The sequence below is a fragment of the Poromitra crassiceps genome (genome assembly GCF_964638095.1).
Source record: "Poromitra crassiceps genome assembly, chromosome: 1".
NCBI lineage: Eukaryota > Metazoa > Chordata > Actinopteri > Beryciformes > Melamphaidae > Poromitra > Poromitra crassiceps.
In genome coordinates, this window is record NC_139623.1 from 67262801 (window position 1) to 67275989 (window position 13189).

Below are 13189 nucleotides of genomic sequence, written 5' to 3' on the forward strand. Positions count from 1 at the left end.
TCCTGACAACCAAAACACCTCAGAGTGACATGTCCGTACTCCTGACAACCAAAACACCTCAGAGTCATGCCCGTACTACTGACAACCAAAACACCTCAGAGTCATGCCCGTACTCCTGACAACCAAAACACCTCAGAGTCATGCCCGTACTCCTAACAACCAAAACACCTCAGAGTGACATGCCCGTACTCCTGACAACCAAAACACCTCAGAGTCATGCCCGTACTCCTGACAACCAAAACACCTCAGAGTGACATGCCCGTACTCCTGACAACCAAAACACCTCAGAGTCATGCCCGTACTCCTGACAACCAAAACACCTCAGAGTGACATGCCCGTACTCCTGACAACCAAAACACCTCAGAGTGATATGTCTGTACTCCTGACAACCAAAACACCTCAGAGTCATGCCCGTACTCCTGACAACCAAAACACCTCAGAGTCATGCCCGTACTCCTGACAACCAAAACACCTCAGAGTGACATGCCCGTACCCCTGACAACCAAAACACCTCAGAGTGACATGCCCGTACTCCTGACAACCAAAACACCTCAGAGTGACATGTCCGTACTCCTGACAACCAAAACACCTCAGAGTGATATGTCCGTACTCCTGACAACCAAAACACCTCAGAGTCATGCCCGTACTCCTGACAACCAAAACACCTCAGAGTCATGCCCGTACTCCTGACAACCAAAACACCTCAGAGTGACATGCCCGTACCCCTGACAACCAAAACACCTCAGAGTCATGCCCGTACTCCTGACAACCAAAACACCTCAGAGTGACATGCCCGTACTCCTGACAACCAAAACACCTCAGAGCCATGCCCGTACTCCTGACAACCAAAACACCTCAGAGTGACATGCCCGTACTCCTGACAACCAAAACACCTCAGAGTGACATGTCCGTACTCCTGACAACCAAAACACCTCAGAGTCATGCCCGTACTCCTGACAACCAAAACACCTCAGAGTGACATGTCCGTACTCCTGACAACCAAAACACCTCAGAGTCATGCCCGTACTCCTGACAACCAAAACACCTCAGAGTCATGCCCGTACTCCTGACAACCAAAACACCTCAGAGTCATGCCCGTACTCCTAACAACCAAAACACCTCAGAGTGACATGCCCGTACTCCTGACAACCAAAACAACTCAGAGTCATGCCCGTACTCCTGACAACCAAAACACCTCAGAGTGACATGCCCGTACTCCTGACAACCAAAACACCTCAGAGTGACATGTCCGTACTCCTGACAACCAAAACACCTCAGAGTCATGCCCGTACTCCTGACAACCAAAACACCTCAGAGTCATGCCCGTACTCCTGACAACCAAAACACCTCAGAGTCATGCCCGTACTCCTAACAACCAAAACACCTCAGAGTGACATGCCCGTACTCCTGACAACCAAAACACCTCAGAGTCATGCCCGTACTCCTGACAACCAAAACACCTCAGAGTCATGCCCGTACTCCTAACAACCAAAACACCTCAGAGTGACATGCCCGTACTCCTGACAACCAAAACACCTCAGAGTCATGCCCGTACTCCTGACAACCAAAACACCTCAGAGTGACATGCCCGTACTCCTGACAACCAAAACACCTCAGAGTCATGCCCGTACTCCTGACAACCAAAACACCTCAGAGTGACATGCCCGTACTCCTGACAACCAAAACACCTCAGAGTGACATGTCCGTACTCCTGACAACCAAAACACCTCAGAGTCATGCCCGTACTCCTGACAACCAAAACACCTCAGAGTGACATGTCCGTACTCCTGACAACCAAAACACCTCAGAGTCATGCCCGTACTCCTGACAACCAAAACACCTCAGAGTCATGCCCGTACTCCTGACAACCAAAACACCTCAGAGTCATGCCCGTACTCCTAACAACCAAAACACCTCAGAGTGACATGCCCGTACTAGGGGTCGACCGATATCAGTTTTTCAGGGCCGATACCGATATCGATTATCGGTAATCAAAATGACCGATAGCCGATATTTGGAACCGATATACATTTGCAGCAAAAATTAAAATCTTGGTGTCAAAATGTAGAATAGCACAAACTCCAACACAAAAACTTGTTGAAATGCATAAGTATCATGTTTATTAGACAACTTGAACCAAGTCAATTCTATGCTATATGCATATTGGTTGAAATAAAGAATTCTGATTCAGAACTTTTCAACTTCACATTATCTTAACAAAAAGTGCAGGGAGTTCACACAGCAGCATTTCTTATAATAAAGTTAACAGAAAATATTAATAAATAAACAAAATAGCTCCCTGAAGCTTTATTTTTTTTAAGTAAATAAAAAAACAAATTCAAGTTTGTACTTACTACTTAGTAACTATTGCAAAGTCATTTTGCTGAACCGAATAGTCAGTGACACCTTTTCAAGCAAATTGAACATCAACACACTGTGCAAACTTTACAACATGGACATGTAGAATAGACAGGCACTACTCTTAAAACAAAAAAGGCACAGAGCTCACAGCAGCATTTCTTCTACATTTAACTGAACATTTGAATAAATAAAGAAAAATTGCTCCCTGAAGTTTTTTTTTAAAGCTAATATTGCACATCAGCAGCACTGTGCTGCAAACTTAACATGTAGGCTATCTTAAAACAAAAAAGGCATGGCGCTCCCAGCAGCATTTATCAAGTTAACTGATGAAAAATGAAAAAATACGCACATCACTTTGAGGGGTGCTGGGTTACAAATACAGTAGAAATAATGATAGAACCCGCACACACTTGAGCTCTAAAGACTTGAGGTAAGATGACCTGATGAAGAGATGAGGCGCGAAATGCTGTCAGATTTTTAAGAAGTAAAGCATTCTTTAGTGCGGGTTCTATCATTATTTCTATTATCAAGTTAACTGAAGATTTGAATAAAACAAAAATAGCTCCCTGAAGTGTTATTCATTTTTAAGCAAATTACACATTAGCACTGTGCAAACTTTACAACATGTAGCCTACATGTCTTAAAACAAAAAGGGCACAGAGCTCCCAGCAGCATTTGTTGTTAACTGACAATTTTAACAAGCTCCCTGAGGATGTTTTATTTAAAACAAAGTAATATATAAAGTCAAAACTAATAATACTTTAATTTGTAGCACTTTGTGCAACTATCACAGTCATTTACTCAGCTCAATAGACTATCTTAATCTTTTACTTTTTTTAAAGCAAATTGCACATCATAACTTTGCCTTGTTGCTGTGCAGACTACAGGATTTTAGTGAAGATTAACCCCTCAGAGTTCTAGCCTAGCTACAAAAAAAATACAATAGAGTATAGGGGTGGGGGGGGGTTGAAGACATTGACACGGTCACAATCTGTCACAATCAAATATGCAAATAATCTAAATTCAGAAATGTTTTTTTCTATAAAAGAGCCAGGTGCAGAACAGGTGGAGAGGCTGAAGGAAATGTACTTTTCAGGGCAACGAATAGGGCCACCTCTCTAGTGGGTCTGGATTGAATACCTGTCCTTGAAAATGTAAGGTCACAAATGTATGTATCTGTGTGTTATATCAGTAACCAATGTTAATGTGAATGAGGGCTAAGCTCAAGTCTGAATTTTGAGTCTGAATTAATAGTCCCAATTCAGCAGCACGACATTGTGGTGCAGAAAGCAGAGTTTCTCTGCGTGCTCTCCAGTGAGACGGCTTCTGTTCTTCTCATAAATTGCAGCGACTTCACTGAAGACACGCTCACTCGGAACAGATGAGGGTGGTGCACAAAGAAACTTTCTTGCTTGTGTGGCAAGGAGCTTGAAGCGCCCTTCATTCTTTCTCCACCACTGGAGTGGATCCCCCCCCTTACGCCTGTCGATCACTGGCTCCTTGAGGTACTGATGTAACTCCTCCTCAATGCAGATGCGGGGGCTGGTCTGCGGCTCACCGATGTGGGGTGCCAGCAGAGAACTGAACATCTCATCAATCCGGCTACGATGACGAGGCGTCTGTTCTCTCCTTTGCCTTTTGGGGGTTTGCTCTTCCTCACTGGCCTCTTCTGAGGCAGCCTGCTCTCCCACACTGGCTCCCTCTGTAGCAGCTCGCTCGTCCTGCCTGGTCTCTTCTGTGGCACCTTCCACCTCCTCTTTCAGCCATTCTTTGGCCTTTGTCAGTGTAGCATCAGAGGAGAATGTATGACTCTTATATCGAGGATCTAAGAGGCATGCCAGCACCACAGTCTTCGTTTCTTCAATTTTTGAGAAACGCTTGATCAGGCTCTCCCTCATGACTTGCCTGAGCGTTCTGATGCCTTGAGTCGTGGGCCCTTCATCTTCAAGTAGCATCTTCAGCACGGTCAGACAGGGAATGATGCAGGAAGCTGATGACTCGTTATGGCTCACCTCTAGTGTCACTTCCTCGATTGGGAGGAGCGTTTCCACCAGATTGGACACAATGTCCCACTGGTGAACAGTAGGAGACGTAAATCCTTCATGGTCGCCAACGTAGATGTTAAGAGCACGTTTTTGCTCAAGAACTCTTTGCAGCATGTGGAGCGTTGAGTTCCACCTTGTCGGAACTGCCTGGATTAGTTGGTGTTGTGGCAGGCCCATGGCCTTCTGGATGTCACTCAAACGCTGCTTGGCAAGGATCGAGTGGTGGAAATGGGTGACACACTTCTTTAGTATCGCTAGGAGATCTATGACGGCTCTTTGACTTGACAGACCATCATTCACTACAAGTTGCAATGAGTGGGCTGTGCAGCTGAGGTGTGGAACTTCAGCGAGCCTCATTCCTTTCACCATATTTGCTCCACTGTCTCGAAGCACAAGTGCTACGCGGTCTTTGTTTATTTTCCAATCTTCAAGCATGGTAAGGAATGACTCACGGATATACTCCCCGGTGTGGGATCCATGCATCGCTGTTGTATTCAAAACAACCTGATTTCTGCTCCATTCATTGTCGATAAAGTGGCATGTTAGACTCATCAGCGACTCTGTTGATCCAGACCAGCAGTCTGTAGTGAAGGCGAGTGAGTGGCCAGCATTCTCTGGTCGGATGAGGGCTCTTATCTTTTCCACAACCTTGGCGTGAAGATCATACAGCTTTACAGTGCGGTAATGTTTCTCACTTTTCAGTGAATATCGTGGTTCCGCTGCAGCCATGAGGCGTTTAAAGCCAGCATCCTGGACCACTGTGAAAGGTTGGTTGTCAGTGACGATCATCTCTATAATTAGTTTATCCAAATTTATAGATCTCGCATCAGAATTTGGCCACTTTTTTTGTTTCAGAAACATCTCTTCGATTGTAGGCTGAGATGGAGGCGTCTCCTCCTGAGATTCTTTTTCCTTCTGCTGTGTGGCGGTTCCAAACAAGGCATAGTGATGAATTCTAAGATGGGACCACAGGTTTGACGTATTGGCATTTTTTAGGGCTCCTCCCATGCTGACGGCCGTTTGCAGGTATTGCAGATTGCCTTCCCTGGTGTCGGTTGGGTGTAATGGTCCCATACTGCACTTGTGGTTTTTTTCTTTCCTTTATCCATCTGCAATGAGGATTTAGAGAGAGTTACAGATGTGTCACACACACACGTCATACAGTTTGTCACTCAGTCGTTCAGACAGACAAGAGCATATAGACAGCATATAGGCTATGTCAGCCTGCCCCCACTTTTAGCTCAATTCAGTTGGCTTTATTGATATGAAGGTTTACAATGGTGTGTGTGTGTGTGTGTGTGTGTGTGTGTGTGTGTGTGTGTGTGTGTGTGTGTGTGCGTGCGTGCTTTGGCTGACATTGTAAACCTTCATATCAATAAAGCCAACTGAATTGAGCTAAAAGTGGGGGCAGGCTGACATAGCCTAATGATTATACTTCATTTAAGACAGTCTCTATTTTATATTGGTGAGAAAAGTAAAAATCAACAAATATATCCTCCAAACTGTATTTATTTGTTTATTCACGTTTCCAAAACATAAATAGCAATGTACAAGATTACACTTTCACACATCACGGTCGCCCAATTTTACAGAATGGATTTTTGTAACACATATCTCAAGTCAATGACGAGCTACAGGCTCCAAAAAATAAGTTAATCTTATCCCAGGTGACCTAACGTTACAAGCCGGGACAGAACAGGGACGAGGGTTAACGTTACGTTATTATATAATAACGTTTGCTCCGAGTTAAAACGGTGCATGTGCCTGATAGCTAGCATGTTACTAGTAAGCTAGCTAGCATGCTAATAGCAAGCTATCAGGCACACGCACCGTTTCAACTCGGAGCAAACGTTATTATATAATAACGTAACGTTAACCCTCGTCCCTGTTCTGTCCCGGCTTGTAACGTTAGGTCACCTGGGATAAGATTAACTTATTTTTTGGATTAGTTTAGGTAAAGATTAGGTTGTACTTTTCATAATGATCTGGCTAGATCTAACGTGTCTGACTGATAGCAGAGGACGTTTTTCAGCAAAGGGATTACATGTCAGGAAAACAGCCATTGGTAAGTAAAATAATGTTTCTGTTTTATTGTAATGTAACGGGAGCTCATTGTCTCCGTTGTCTAACATTAAGGGATGAAAGTAAAAACATTACCGCGGCCCGGAAAACACAAACGCTTGCGGTTGAGTGAGATTAAAAGCCAGCCGGGGCATTTAGCATTTAGCTGAGCGAGAAGCGCCCGGCTAGAGGAGTAACGTTATGGCCAGTAAAATGCCACGAACCCATAACGATAAAATACGTTACAGCTGCACTGGCACCATGTTACTCCCAAGATATAACGTTAACTATCAACCAACAAAGTGCATTGTTGGATTTTCAATGAAACTGCGCAGTGGAATGGTTTCGCGTTAACTCGTCATACAAGTAGCCTACAACATATGATTGTAGGATGTAGGGTTGTTGCAATGTTAGCGTAGAGGATTTTGATGTTTATTATTCACTTGGGCATGATCATATACCATACCTTAAAGTGCTCCGCTCGCTCTGGAGCTGTCCTTCTCTGCTGTGCAAAACGTGGTGGATGTAATGCTGTCTGTGGCTCGCTCAGTGCAGACCATGGTGCAGACTCAGAGTAGCCATTGTTGTTTCTTCCTTGTTGACTGTTCCTTGTTGAGTGTTGATAGGCTGAGCCTCCTGACGTTTAACCAATCAGAAAGTCCTATTTGCGGGAGTCAGGGCCCTGCTGCAGTGTCACTATGTTTTTGTGAAGAGGGGGAAAGAGGCTCCTCCCGGGTGGAGCAAAGCCATTTTAGCGCATTTTGAAATTAATTTATTATATCGGCAATTTGCCAATGAAAATGCCGATACAGATAATCGGCAAAATGATGAATATCGGCCATAATAATCGGCCAAACCGATAATCGGTCGACCCCTAGCCCGTACTCCTGACAACCAAAACACCTCAGAGTCATGCCCGTACTCCTGACAACCAAAACACCTCAGAGTGACATGCCCGTACTCCTGACAACCAAAACACCTCAGAGTGACATGTCCGTACTCCTGACAACCAAAACACCTCAGAGTCATGCCCGTACTCCTGACAACCAAAACACCTCAGAGTGACATGTCCGTACTCCTGACAACCAAAACACCTCAGAGTCATGCCCGTACTCCTGACAACCAAAACACCTCAGAGTCATGCCCGTACTCCTGACAACCAAAACACCTCAGAGTCATGCCCGTACTCCTAACAACCAAAACACCTCAGAGTGACATGCCCGTACTCCTGACAACCAAAACACCTCAGAGTCATGCCCGTACTCCTGACAACCAAAACACCTCAGAGTGACATGCCCGTACTCCTGACAACCAAAACACCTCAGAGTCATGCCCGTACTCCTGACAACCAAAACACCTCAGAGTGACATGCCCGTACTCCTGACAACCAAAACACCTCAGAGTGATATGTCCGTACTCCTGACAACCAAAACACCTCAGAGTCATGCCCGTACTCCTGACAACCAAAACACCTCAGAGTCATGCCCGTACTCCTGACAACCAAAACACCTCAGAGTGACATGCCCGTACCCCTGACAACCAAAACACCTCAGAGTGACATGCCCGTACTCCTGACAACCAAAACACCTCAGAGTGACATGTCCGTACTCCTGACAACCAAAACACCTCAGAGTGATATGTCCGTACTCCTGACAACCAAAACACCTCAGAGTCATGCCCGTACTCCTGACAACCAAAACACCTCAGAGTCATGCCCGTACTCCTGACAACCAAAACACCTCAGAGTGACATGCCTGTACTCCTGACAACCAAAACACCTCAGAGTCATGCCCGTACTCCTGACAACCAAAACACCTCAGAGTCATGCCCGTACTCCTGACAACCAAAACACCTCAGAGTCATGCCCGTACTCCTGACAACCAAAACACCTCAGAGTGACATGTCCGTACTCCTGACAACCAAAACACCTCAGAGTGACATGCCCGTACTCCTGACAACCAAAACACCTCAGAGTCATGCCCGTACTCCTGACAACCAAAACACCTCAGAGTCATGCCCGTACTCCTGACAACCAAAACACCTCAGTCATGCCCGTACTTCTGACAACCAAAACACCTCAGAGTCATGCCCGTACTCCTGACAACCAAAACACCTCAGAGTCATGCCCGTACTCCTGACAACCAAAACACCTCAGAGTCATGCCCGTACTCCTGACAACCAAAACACCTCAGAGTGACATGCCCGTACCCCTGACAACCAAAACACCTCAGAGTCATGCCCGTACTCCTGACAACCAAAACACCTCAGAGTGACATGCCCGTACTCCTGACAACCAAAACACCTCAGAGTCATGCCCGTACTCCTGACAACCAAAACACCTCAGAGTCATGCCCGTACTCCTGACAACCAAAACACCTCAGAGTGACATGTCCGTACTCCTGACAACCAAAACACCTCAGAGTGACATGCCCGTACTCCTGGCAACCAAAACACCTCAGAGTCATGCCCGTACTCCTGACAACCAAAACACCTCAGAGTCATGCCCGTACTCCTGACAACCAAAACACCTCAGAGTCATGCCCGTACTCCTGACAACCAAAACACCTCAGAGTCATGCCCGTACTCCTGACAACCAAAACACCTCAGAGTGACATGTCCGTACTCCTGACAACCAAAACACCTCAGAGTCATGCCCGTACTCCTGACAACCAAAACATCTCAGAGTCATGCCCGTACTCCTGACAACCAAAACACCTCAGAGTCATGCCCGTACTCCTGACAACCAAAACACCTCAGAGTCATGCCCGTACTCCTGACAACCAAAACACCTCAGAGTCATGCCCGTACTCCTAACAACCAAAACCCCTCAGAGTGACATGCCCGTACTCCTGACAACCAAAACACCTCAGAGTCATGCCCGTACTCCTGACAACCAAAACACCTCAGAGTGACATGCCCATACTCCTGACAACCAAAACACCTCAGAGTCATGCCCGTACTCCTGACAACCAAAACACCTCAGAGTGACATGCCCGTACTCCTGACAACCAAAACACCTCAGAGTGACATGCCCGTACTCCTGACAACCAAAACACCTCAGAGTCATGCCCGTACTCCTGACAACCAAAACACCTCAGAGTGACATGCCCGTACTCCTGACAACCAAAACACCTCAGAGTCATGCCCGTACTCCTGACAACCAAAACACCTCAGAGGGACTCTCTGAAAGGGCCTCACTCTGTAAGACACATAATCCATTCACACTCTCGGTGTCAACTCTACTTCAAACGTCAAACACATACTCCTACTCACCTCCTTCCTCCCGTCCCTAAATCTCATCATTCTTCTTGCCTCTCATACACCTTCCACTTCCAGAAATTCTTCAGCATCTGTATATATAAATCAGCGTCAACTACTCCTCTCTTCCTGGCTACCGACCCAAGTGGGAAACATTATTAACCGCGGTCTTCAGATTGGAAGGCAAACACCTTAGCCATCAAGCCACAAGCCCAAACCACAACTTCAGCTGAACATTTTTCATATTTATTACTTATTATGACCAACCCCTAACCCTAACCAAGTTGTTTTACTTGCCAACATCATTAAAAGAAAAACAAAAAGTCAATGGAACATGTTTGAAGAGTTGTCATGGCGATTCCTCTGTTCCCCTTCATCCCGACAGGAGCACAGCCTTCTTCAGGGCGCAAGGTATTCTGGGTATTGCCGTCACATTGGTAGACTTAGAAGCTCCCTCAGAGTGCGGGGCACTGGCGGTGATGGCCGTCATGAAATCCCCACCCTGATTGTTGACATGGTGACTTGGTGACTTGTGGCCAATCCCATTTCTTATTTTGACCCCTGGGTTTTGATGCCCCACACTTTGCCCCTTGCCCTTCAAAATGGAGCAACAAGGGGTAGGGTTTGGAATCAATTACCTAGGAAATGGGACACCATTACAATACATCATCTTTTTTGCCAAACTGGGATAATATAATAATAATAAGATAATAATGCGCGCAGAGGGCGCAGTGGAAAACTTACTGAGTGGGGCTTTAATATGAGAAGACTTTAATCTCAGATTTCTGACTTTAATCTAAACTTTTTTCTTTTTCAAAATTCTGACATTATGGAAGAATTCTGACTTTAATCTCAGAACATTGTTATCAGAGTTGTGATTCCCCCCCCCCCCCATTTCCCCCCTCCAGAATTCTGACATTAAACTCAGAATTTTAACTTTATTTTCAGAATTCTAACTTTATTCTCAGAATCCAAAGGGATGTTAACGATTAACCGATAGTCTGTTAACTGCCGTTAAGAATGTAACCGATTAAAATTAATTAACTGTTTTGACCGACGTTGTTATCACCTCAATGTCCAGAGCTTACACTGTGTTATTCCACCAGTCCAGCAGAGGGCATCTCACCCAAACAATAGAAGGAGCGGTCACGTGAGGAAGTAGTCACATGATCGGTGGACTGGAGAGATTCAGGAAACAAACAGACTGAGAGACCAGATAGCAAGATGAGCGCGCTAGTGCTAGCAACAAAAGAGAAAAACGCAGCCCAGTGTAGGGCTGGGCGATAAAACGATGTCGAAAATTTTCACGAAAAAAACGGCCACGATAACGATGATAAATTTATGAGCTGTAATTTTGATAAAAATATTTTCAGTGTTGCGTTCAAAACCCCTCAGAAACATGACCGCAGCTTAGCACAGCAATGCTTATTGTGAATAACGTGTCATTTTTGGGGGGTATTTGAAGGCAACACTGAGTGGAACCAATGGCATCAATGGAAAATAAACCATGTGATGCACGCGTTTGCGGAAGAATCCCTTCTGCTCAGAGCCTCGCAGTCGGCTGGCTGAGTTGCTGTTACTAACCAGTTAGAGCCTGGCCTGGCAAGAGTAACATAAACAGATGGATTTGTACACGCGTGAGATAAAGCTGCAGCAGACAGTAGTTCTGGTTATGGGTAGCGGTAGCTGGCTGTCATGAATGCTATCAAATTAGCATCTACATCGCGTTAGCTAACGCTAACGTTAGCTTACGCGCTAACGTTAATATCTTCATACTTGACAATCTTGCTAACGTTATGCTATCTGTTAGACCATCTATAGCAGCTATCCGAATAACATTACACATCTATGGTTTAAACAGTCTTTGCTTCCTTTATCAAACCAACAGCAGCTAACTATAGCTGCATAATCAACAGCCTTGGACCAAGACGTTCATTGCATTAATTTAATGCAATGAACGTAATTAATGCAATGAACGTAACGTTGCATTATGTTGTTTTAATGATTAAAACAACATAATGCAATACACACAACAGAATAAGCACACCAAAGACCAGTGGGATAAGGGAAAACAAGTAACAAGCATAGAACAATTATAATAAGATGAAAATGCAAATGGATCAAGTTACATTAAAAAGCCATAAGTGAATAGTATGGACAAACAGATGACTAAATAAAGGGTTATCATTTAATGACAACAATAGCCAATGAGCTGCATTGAGCCTCTCTCATGAGAATACTTTGAATTGAATTCAACTTAATTGTAACCGGTCAGAGATTAATAGAGTCGTATCTTATACATTCTATATCGCTCTGCATTGAATTTTAATTGTGCCCCTAAAATTCTTCATGTGCTTTTTATGTGCAATTAGTATTATTGATAAATTTATATCGTGATAAATATCGACATCGATCGATATAAGAAAACATATCGTGATAAAAAAAATTGCCATATCGCCCAGGCCTAGCCCAGTGTGGGAGCATTTCATGCTAACAGGCGAAAATGCCAAGTGTACCTCGTCAATGATATACCACGTTAAAACTCAGCACCCGACAATTGCATTGCCAGGCGAAGATGGAACATCGTCCTCCCAGCAAACTATCATATCTCTAATTGCCAAGAGAAGCTGTAGTGATGTCCGAGCAGAGAAAATAACACAGAAGATTTGCTTTATGGTGGAAAAGGACATGCTGCCGTGGTGGAGGGAAAGGGATTTTGCGAGCTACTTGGCTTGATTGAACCAGGCTATAGTGTCCCGTCAAGAGGCACAATAACTACCCGTATTGAGAAGCGGTACATGAAACATAAAGACGGGCTTAAGGAGCAGCTACGTTCAGCCGACAAGGTGGATATACTGTAACAACTGATTGTTGGACGGCTTTAACCACCGAGAGTTACATCACTGTAACATGCCACCACATCAACGAAAAGTGGGAATTGAAGTAAGTGAAAGAGAAGAGACGTGCTTTTTTCGGGGGTGAGGGACAACATTCATGTTTTTTTTTTACGTTAATGATTAACTGGTTAATTGATCGTTAAGGTCCGCAACTAACGGTTAAGGAAAATGCATGAAATTCCCATCCCTAGTTGCTACACCTTCTTCAACATAAAATTCAAGGACTTTTCAAGGACTTTCAAGGCCCAATTCCCCAAATTCAAGGACCCAACACAGCATAGTTTGAGACACGGTTAATTACTGTTACAAGACTGAGAATTTTTATCATGAGAACTAGCAGAAGCTCACAGACATTTAAAAGAGAGAGGCTTGAATTTGTAAACACTTCTCAACTGTGCTGTTAGTTGCAATTTTAAATAGCAGAAATCCACCGACTGCAACGGTTGTTAGAAAATAATTTGTTTTCACTTGTAGAGAGCTGGAGGCGGAGCAAAATTTGACGGAGTTGGCTCCTTCGTATGATGAAAAACCGTAAATTCAAGCACTTTCAATGACCCATCTCTATTT

At 44.6% G+C, this 13189-nt stretch overlaps 1 protein-coding gene across 1 annotated transcript in view; it reads right to left on the minus strand.

The window, feature by feature from the left end:
- cmtm7 (CKLF-like MARVEL transmembrane domain containing 7) overlaps positions 1–13189 on the minus strand; it is a 102951-nt gene that overhangs the window by 36814 nt on the left and 52948 nt on the right. The window lies entirely within an intron of this gene.